The sequence below is a fragment of the Haematobia irritans genome, chromosome 1 (assembly GCF_050003625.1).
Source record: "Haematobia irritans isolate KBUSLIRL chromosome 1, ASM5000362v1, whole genome shotgun sequence".
In the NCBI taxonomy this organism is placed as follows: domain Eukaryota; kingdom Metazoa; phylum Arthropoda; class Insecta; order Diptera; family Muscidae; genus Haematobia; species Haematobia irritans.
The window spans coordinates 381,504-391,038 of NC_134397.1; the positions used below are offsets into that span (position 1 = coordinate 381,504).

At 32.4% G+C, this 9,535-nt stretch overlaps 2 long non-coding RNA genes across 2 annotated transcripts; both read right to left on the reverse strand.

Annotated features, from left to right (window-relative positions):
• Window positions 1-2,635: 2,635 nt before the first annotated feature.
• Window positions 2,636-3,567, reverse strand: LOC142219907 (uncharacterized). Its single transcript, XR_012717820.1, has 3 exons — window positions 3,423-3,567; window positions 3,285-3,365; window positions 2,636-3,192 (listed from the first exon to the last, which is right to left on the reverse strand). It is a non-coding gene; the product is annotated as an uncharacterized LOC142219907 (long non-coding RNA).
• Window positions 3,568-3,679: 112 nt separating this feature from the next.
• On the reverse strand, window positions 3,680-6,799 carry LOC142219908 (uncharacterized). Its single transcript, XR_012717821.1, has 2 exons — window positions 6,500-6,799; window positions 3,680-3,938 (listed from the first exon to the last, which is right to left on the reverse strand). It is a non-coding gene; the product is annotated as an uncharacterized LOC142219908 (long non-coding RNA).
• Between the last annotated feature and the right edge of the window lie 2,736 nt (window positions 6,800-9,535).

Genomic DNA, 9,535 nt, shown 5'->3' on the forward strand with positions numbered 1-9,535 from the left:
TATATATTTTCAGGATTGGTCCAAACAAAATATTGTTTGTATTGTTCAAACATATTCACCTTAGGGCATACACTGGTAGAAAAAAATTTTAATGACATTTTCTTTGTGTGGATATATTTGTAATGCGTCAATTGGTTACTACGATTATTTTACTTGCAGTATACTCACTAGGTCTCTCTTTCTAAGCACATATATGTTTATAGGCTATTTCTAAATTAATATATATTTTCATCTAAGCATATTACATTTACAAACATTTTATGTTCCAAACATAATATGTTCTAACATATTAACATATATGTCCCAAACATGTTATGCTAGTTTATGACCATTATATGCTTGCACTTAAAAATATTGTGTTAAAAAATTTGAGTTCCAAACATATAATTTTTACACCCAAACATATGAAAATCAGTCTTTTTCGTCCGGGTACAAATAAACGATTTTAAAAAAAGTATACTGTACAAATTCTTATATTGTACAAAATATTATATTAACGTATGGTAAAATACGTCGTAAATGTATGTCAAATACCTTACAGTTTACGGCAGACCCTCTATTCATCTACTGGATCTGTTCATCTACTGGAAATTCGCTGGAAACTGGGCGCGATGTTTTATTCGACATTCACGAAATTCTAGTACGTGATTTTATTCGCATTATTTATCGAAATAATTCGAATATATGTACTAGAATTTGGAGTTTGACTGAAGAATCGGTTTCGCCTTCGACCAAAAGTTGATAATCGGCCTTTGTCGTGATGAGTATGTGCTTATAAATTAATTTATATAGAAATATTAAATACTGGACATTAGCAGGGTATTAGAACCAAGTCCATAGATAGAGTCTAAATTATGTGAAGTATGATCGGATCTACATAAACCATACATATAACGAACGAAGTTGCCTAAATGCCATGTGTAGTTTACTTTCTCTCAAGGAATCACAGTTTGCAAAAAATTCGGATCCATAAATTAGACTACACTCTCACAAAAAATCGCTTCTGTAACATATACTCCCAAACATATTTTGCTTCAAGCATATACATTTTTGGGTATTGCCCAAACATTTATATGTTTGATCTGTTCCAATATATAATATGTTTGAAAGCATATTGGTCTAAACAATATATGTTTGGGTAGTCTAAGTTCCAAACATTTTGTATTTTTGCATCCAAATTCAATAATGTTGTCTTCCAAAAAACAATATGTTATTATGTGAACATATAATATGTTTGGAAGCATTTTGCACCCAAAAATATTATATGCTTAAAAAAATCCCCAAACAATATTGTGCTCAAAATTTTATTTATTTATTTATATATTTACAATCATAATGAATTATGAAAATAAACAGGTAATATAGGTGCTAACAACATAGGTTTTCGACCAGAATGCTCAAAATTTTGTTTCTGCCTAATTGCATATTCCCCCACATCTTTCTCACTTCCACGAGATTTTTTAGTTCTTAGCACCTTTTTCTGTAATACAAACATTGTAGAAGAAATTATTCAATTTTATAATTTTTTTTTATTTTAATTTTACCTTTTGCCGGACGGGGATTCGAACAGCGGACCACACAGTTTGTAAGGATCAAAGAAGTAGCTGATCAATTGCCCAAGGAAAAATAAAATGTTAATTTTATAATAACAAGCAACAACCACCAACTTAATTCAATATCGCTCCCAGTTAAATAGCGCTCCAAGCTACTAAACACATATATGTTTATAGGCTATTTCTAAATTAATATATGTTTGCATCCAAGCATATTATATTTACAAACATTTTATGTCCCAAACATAATATGTTCTAACATATTAACATATATGTCCCAAACATGTTATGCTAGTTTATGAACATTATATGCTTGCACTCAAAAATATTGTGTTTAAAAATTTGTGTTCCAAACATATAATGTTTATAGCCAAACATATGAAAAACAGTCTTTTTCATCCGTGTAGTTATCGGGAGACTTCTGCAGGAAAAGTCTAATCTCCTTGTGTACGAATGAGTTTTCCATAAATCACATAATATTGAATGTATCTGTCCAACAGCTGTATTCACATGAATTGACAAAACCAAAGTGATATCTTCTTTTGTCGGAAGTAAGTATTGTTTTATCTGAAAACCGCAGTCGATTTCGTTGACGTCCAACGCTGTACTTTTGTGGAAAATTAAGGATTGAATGTCATGTTTGCATTCGGCGAATGACGTATCCTTATGGACTATTCGGGTACACAACTATGCATTTATTCTATAAGTGTTTCAGACTTTTTCAGGAATTCAAAGATTTGATTTTTCTTCGAACAAGATTTTGTTTCATATGGGAAGAAAGATTTTTATTGCGTGTACAATCACCTCCGTTCAACTTTATCTTTTTCTTTCATATTTGTTTCCAATGGAGGCATATTTGATTAAATTTCACATGGTTTCAGTGCTCATGCTTTGCCAACGATATGAATAAAAAATAAAACATTTTCTAATTAAGATTTTTAAAATTTCAACACCCAAATCAATGCAAAAGTAGGAATATCCAAATACACAACATGCCAAAGTATAATGTTAAACATTGGACAGAGCTTTTTATCTCACTGCTCAGTTTTTTTTTTTTTTTTTTTAAGAAAAATCTAAACGAAAAGTATTTCAACTTATATTTTATTCAAAAGTGGGTCATTGATTTTGTTTCATCCTATTCACCTGTTTACCATGCTGGCCACCCAAAGACTTCTGGTGTTAACTCGTTCAACCAATACAAATCTCAGACATATCCTGTGTTTATTGTTTGTATAATTGGGACTTGGCAGGGTCATGTCCATCATCCCCTTGGACAGATTAAACGTTAAACTCGCATGTGAAATTAATCCCCAAACGATTCGATTTTGTTGAACGAACGGAAAGCGAAACATGAAACCCGCAATCGTGACATTTGTCGCTTTTTATTATTGTCAATAAAATGTGGGTTGTGCTGCAAACAAGCAATGATACATCACAATGTTGTTCCACATGTGGAGTTGCAACTGCATGTTGCTGTCTCCAATTTCGGACTGGCCGATATGTACAGCACACAATTCATAGTGTTGTTATTAAACAGACACATTCACAGGAAAAAGAACGCAACTGCAATTTTAGTTAAATGAGCTACGAAATCCTTCCAACAGGAACTAGTGTCGTAAATCTGATCCATTAATAATTCCTAAGAGCCAGTAAACAATGTTTTAGTGGATGAAAAAAATTCTGTTGATCAGATTTAACTTTTAGTATGCATTGTTTAATAGATATACTTACTGGAAAAAGTTTGCTGGGCAACTGCAGGTTTTATGCATTACAAAAGATCTAACGAATACTGAGCTTCTTTGAGTCATACATCTGAAAGATAAACTATAGTTATTACTTGCATTAACTAAAGCAAAAGCGAAATACGACATTTTCAAATTGTTGTCGAATAATTTTAATTGGCCCATTGTTATCTTCTGTCGTTGACATTTACCATTACTATGAGCGACAAATGCAAATTATATTAAAAAAAAAAACAACACCCTTCCAACCACCAAAGTAAAAGGACTGGCATGGCTACAATAAATAGGTTTAAATTTTCATTTACACATGAAGAAAATTTCCGCTTACTTACCGTTCGCTAATTGGGCGTAACTGTTAGTTTCTTTACAATTATGGCCGAAGAATTACTGCCGCTTCCTTATCAGTTATTTTTATTTCTACTATTGGTTCTAATATATAAAATGGTGCAACTTTTCTTCTAAACAGACACAATTTTCGAATGAGTTGCCAGGAAATCATACTCCTTTTGTTAGTTTTTTTCTGGTTGTTCAAAAAGTTAAATTGTTATGTAAAACAAATCTTGAGTTACAGTTTTTAGTTTTGCCGTAAATAAATTCCTTTTTACTCCAAAAATATTTCTGTTACGTCAGGCGCTCCTCTTTTCTGGAAAACGAAAAACGTATGTCAATGTTACAAGTATGACAAATTTTTATCGTTCGTGGTTAAAATTAAACGACTTGGAATATATGCAAAAAATTTTAATTTTTTTCTGTTGGTAGGTTCGCCAACAAAACCGTTTCGGCGAAAACCGACAGAACAAAAATCAGCGAAAATGAGTTTTGAACGCTTCATTGTAAGTAATGCATGCTGTACTTTCAGGTTGATGACAATTTTCATGTTATGTTTTTTTTTTTGAAATATTACGGTAATTGTTATAACATTACTATAATTGTTAAAATTGTTAAATCTGATGAATCCTTTTCCAAAAATGAATCATTTATATCATTCTGAAATATACACAAAAATTTATTTCTTCTTAGAGTTAATTTTTATTATTAAAAACATATCTTCCACTTTAACATATCATAAAAAAAAAAACATTTTATTATTATGATTTTTTAATTTTTACCAATAAATCTTAAAATATTTGATATTTGCGAACTTTTCGAATAGAACACAAAAAAACACAAAATTTTCAATATCAGTTTTCCAAACGTTTTATTTAGTTGCGATTAAAGACTGACAAACGGTTTCTTAAATTCCTCGAATAATTTTGAAAGTTGCAATGGTCATGGAAAAAGGAAATTCTCATAATATACCCAGCAGCGTTGCCAAAAAAATAGCTAAAAAAAGATAAAAATAGCTAGAAAAAAGCTAAATTTTTTGTATCAAAATTAACATTTTTCATTGAAATTTAACAAACTTAAAAGCTTTATTTCACTTAAAATGCATATTAATTTAATTGTATTCATTTTAATTCTACTTCTGTGAGACTGCAACAATATCTAAGTCATATCATTAGAAAATATCAATATGATTCGTTTTAATTGGCTTAAATCCGGCGAATTAATGATAAATTCGTGAACGTGTACATTTTTGCTAATTTTACCCAAGAGAGTAAAACCCATTCTTCCTGTCTTGCAAGTTTATACTGAATAACTTTTATTGGAAAATTACCCAAACAAGCCTATTGTTGTCCAATTTTCGTAAATGTAATTCCATTCCATTAATAAATAGCAGATTTGTTTTTATCGCACATTTAATAATGTTTTGATCCTATCAATACGACATTTTTTATTGTATTTTTTTGATGTTAAAAAATTATACCACATTCAAAACTTCCTTATCCTTAATTTTTTCTTGCATACACTTAAAAAAATCATGCCCGGTTCCAAAGATTTTGTACACTAATGATTTTGATATTGGTTCCCCTTCAAATTTGAATTTATTCGTGTTTTCAGCTCTTTCTTCATGAACTATCAAAGTGATTTAAAGACGAGCTAACGACAATTTAAATTTCCAAATTCAGACTCGACTACAAGTAGAACTTATTCTATGTATCAAGTAAAATACGTTTTTAAAATAAAGTATTGAAAAACATCTTCTATTTTTGAACGCTTTTTTGGTTTGTGGTCAAGATACAACAACTCCACAAATTTAAAGAGTATTTCATTAATTTTTCAGAATTGATCCTACCCTAACAAAATTTTCTTTCATGTAAAGATACCCATTTTTAAGTTGAATCACTTAACTATAAGAACACTGACAAAAAGACTTTGTCGACTTTTGGACAAGGAAAACAGTTTATATAAGAGAAATCCACAAATGGTAAGGACATGAAATCTTTGGCTTCGCGACAATATTTTTTTCAGTGTAAAAAGCAATTCACATCTACTATTTGAACTTAGTAATAACATCATAACTTGAGAATATTATAATAACATAAAAAGGACACCATAAACGAGCCAAATGCTAATATTCCTAATAATTTACTGACAATTTATCTAAAGAATTTGTATGGTAATAGTAGATTTAAAGTTTACGTTAACTTTTACGAGTATGAGGAAAAAACTTTAAAACAAGGTGTATTTGCTGCAAAAATGCCCCGCTAATTAATGTTTCAATTGAGCTTTGAAATATGTGGAAGCGCTTATTCTGGCAACAAGGCTTAGATAAAACGCCGTTTTATCCATATTTCAATAGAAACATGTCGAAAAAAACCTAAAAATAGCTAAAACGGTTATAAAAAAAGCCAGAAAAAAAGCTAAATGCATTTTTCCCCGCTAAACGACTTCAAAAAAAACCAAACCTTGTGGGAAAATATCTAAATTGGCAACGCTGATTCCCAGAATCACAAATGAATTTTTATATATAAGCATGAAAATTACAAATTGTTTTTGGCCCTGACAAGATTTTTTGGTCCATTGCACATCCAAAAATAATAGAAAATTACAAGATTTCATTGTTTAGGTTGTTTTCAATGGCAATAATGGAATAAAACGGAGGAGTTTAACTATTTCACTTTTTTTTCTGAAAGCACATTGGCACTTCTTGCCAATGAAAATTAAAAATGAAATCAAACATTCCTCATGTCACCAAATCGAAATGAAGGCTCGAAACCCCCCTCGCTGGTATTTCCAATGAACAACATCTGCTGTGCCAGCATTTGCGTATTTCCCTTTGCAAAATGACAATAACAATAAAATGCAATAAATGCCGATTACCCCAATTCTTGCACCCTGTTGTTTTTGTACTTATCAAGCACTACGATTCAGTTATTCCACTACATCCTTGTGCGACTCTTCAATGGCTAATGGATGAAACAGCTTGTTGTTCTGTATGAGCGTCAACCTGCTTTGTTCGCATCTTTTGGGTTTGGTGGCTCGTCTTGCTCCAATGACATCGGAAATCGGGGGGATGCAACGCTTCACTTTGTTCTTCAATGTGTGTATCCTTTTCTGCTCGGCGGTTAATCGAAAGAGAAAGTTTATTAGTTGAATAAGAGGTGCCAGATCGAATAATAAGCCCACCTGGAATAGAAAAAAATGGTGGACATATCAAGAGGATTTCACCAATAAAAATACACTGAAGACCTACTGAAAACAATAGTTTGCATTTGTTGCATCTAGAAATTGCACCAAACATTTTCAAATGAGTTTGTCCAAAAGTATGCATAGAAAGTTGAACTACCTCGGGATGCGTTATAAAGAAAAAATAACTAAAAATATAAATTTTGGTAATTTAGAGAAAATGAAATGTCACCAGCATTACTTGGAGGGGATAAACCACCGCTGAAAAGCCTTGGAGGTTCGGTCGTAATTAAGATTAAACCCATGGCGCTTGATATGCAAGGCAGGTATGCTAACCAATGCTCCACGGTGACTCGCAACCAGGGAGATATTCGTTGGTCTTTCTCTAAATATCTGGTTTTATATTATTTTAAGCTTAAAATATTAATTGATAGATCCCTTTTCGATGAAAATTGCTCCACTTATATTTATTTTCAGGAACTCTTTCTTAACCTATATGGCAATACCAAAGGCTACCTGAATTCCGCCAGACTATTGCTTAGGCCTGCATTCAGCAAATCTGATGACTTTCATCGTACTCACAAATAAACAGAGGGACAGGTCTTTTGCATGATGGCATCATCACATCACATTCTTTCCCTTTGATCAAACATTTCATTGAGGTTCGATTGCTATTGATATCTGGTAAGAGTACGCGACAATGTATCTTTTAATTAAAATACGAAAGTGCTGCAGCTGCGATTTTTGCAAATGAAATATTACCATTATGGTGCTAACTAGTCCTCGGCAAAAGCACCGCAGGAATTAATATTATGAGGCAAACTCAATTGAAATCTTCAACAATTGCCTTGAAATGGGTTTGCAACAAACATTAATCGATGGTAGGCAAATGAGATTATTTTTGATTTCATTCCATGTATTAATATCATGGACAACAAGAAAAAAATCTTATAGTTACAGTGCAAGATTTGTAAGTATAGAATTAATAACCAATTCGGAAATGTTTTTATAACTACAAAAAGGAATCATAACAAATTTCCATGGATCCATTGATTTTGCCTATGACTTAAAGATTCCGAGACGCGACTGTACAATGACTTCTAGTTGTACATCGAAAACACAGGAGACAGAAGAAAAAGTTAAAATGCTTTCTTATGAAACACGTTAAAGCACACAAAGAATTATCTTCCTGCGAAACGAAAGTTGCCTTCTTACAGTCTTTATTTATGGTAACCATTGCTACGTTTGTCTCTCTGAATGAAACAATTTTAACGGGAAGAGAAAATTTCGTTGGTCTAAAATTTCGTTTTCAAGAAAATAAATGCATTTTCCGCACACAGAGAAGGAATGTGATCACCCCAAATATGTTTCAACAGCAAAATTTTATTTTTGGACGGTGGACATCGAACATGTTTGTCGCAACGATTTTATTTTCTCGAAAATTATGTATTTGATATCGGCAACCATGTATATGTTTGCCGAGAAAACAACATTTTTGCTAACCGTCCAAAAATAACAATTTAATGTAATGACATACATTACAAAAAAAAAATAATAATAAAATAAAATTTCTGTGTATGCGCTTTTTACATTGTTTTAAGCTACAGCTATAATTAAATCATTTTAACTTTTGCTCGCAACAGAACTTTGTCTAAAATTTCATTCGGACACGAGGTGTTTTTTTTTAGATTTTTAGATGTGCGAACTGCCTAACACACATGAACCTTAAATCATTTCACTTCCACACCTACTAGATGACACTCCATAGTCAATGTAAATTATGACCATTTCGCTGACCCACTGAGACCTACTCCACAAAAACACCAGTGGCATTCCGCATTCATATAAAGGCCTTATCGTCTGCATTTCAACGACAATTGATGTTCGTCAATAATACAAAAAATATGCTTTCCTCTCTCACATTTATGCTTCACAATCGATTGTGAATCACTTTTAGCAACCATAGGTTTCTTGGGTACCTTTTCCAGAAAGAAACGGCAGAGAAAGTAACAACAACCAACCATTGCCGACCATTGACCTGACGTCATCCATCGATTCATAATACCTGAACGAACTCGGGTAGATCCGCTAACTTGTGACAAACAGACGTACAGTTTTCATTTGGCCACGACCAGTGGACAGTTATCTGGACGAACATTCCTTCTCATGATCGGTGAGAAAATGAGAAATTACATTTTTATGCTAATGTCCCATATCGCCAAGAAAAACGCACGTACATTGTACAGCGATTTGAGCTTGAATCGTTTTTGGCATTTGGGAAATGTCTCTTCGTGCTTGATGCAAAGCCTTTGTATGCCCTTAATTGGCATTGTCTGGTAATGACTTAACTTGGTTGCAGTATGGATGTGCAGCAATTCGCAAACGGGGGTAAAGTCAATCAATACCCAATGGTATGGATATAGCTCCCACATACATAACTGCATCACAAATTCAATGTGGACCGATTTCATCAACAAACAAAGCAAATGTCATTACCTTTGGTCTTCAGCCGCAAACATCTAAAGCAAATGTAGGAAAAGGTTTTTGTCCCTACCTCAAGAGGAAAACAATGGAAGAATAGCCCTCGTTACGCAATGCCAGACATCAAGTTTATATCGGAAAAAGTAAGCAGATTAAAGTGCAAGAAGGTTTAAATCATATACCACCTTGTTCCGATAATTGCAGGCACCTCTTGCATTCAGTCTCACACTAAAATATTATACACTTCAC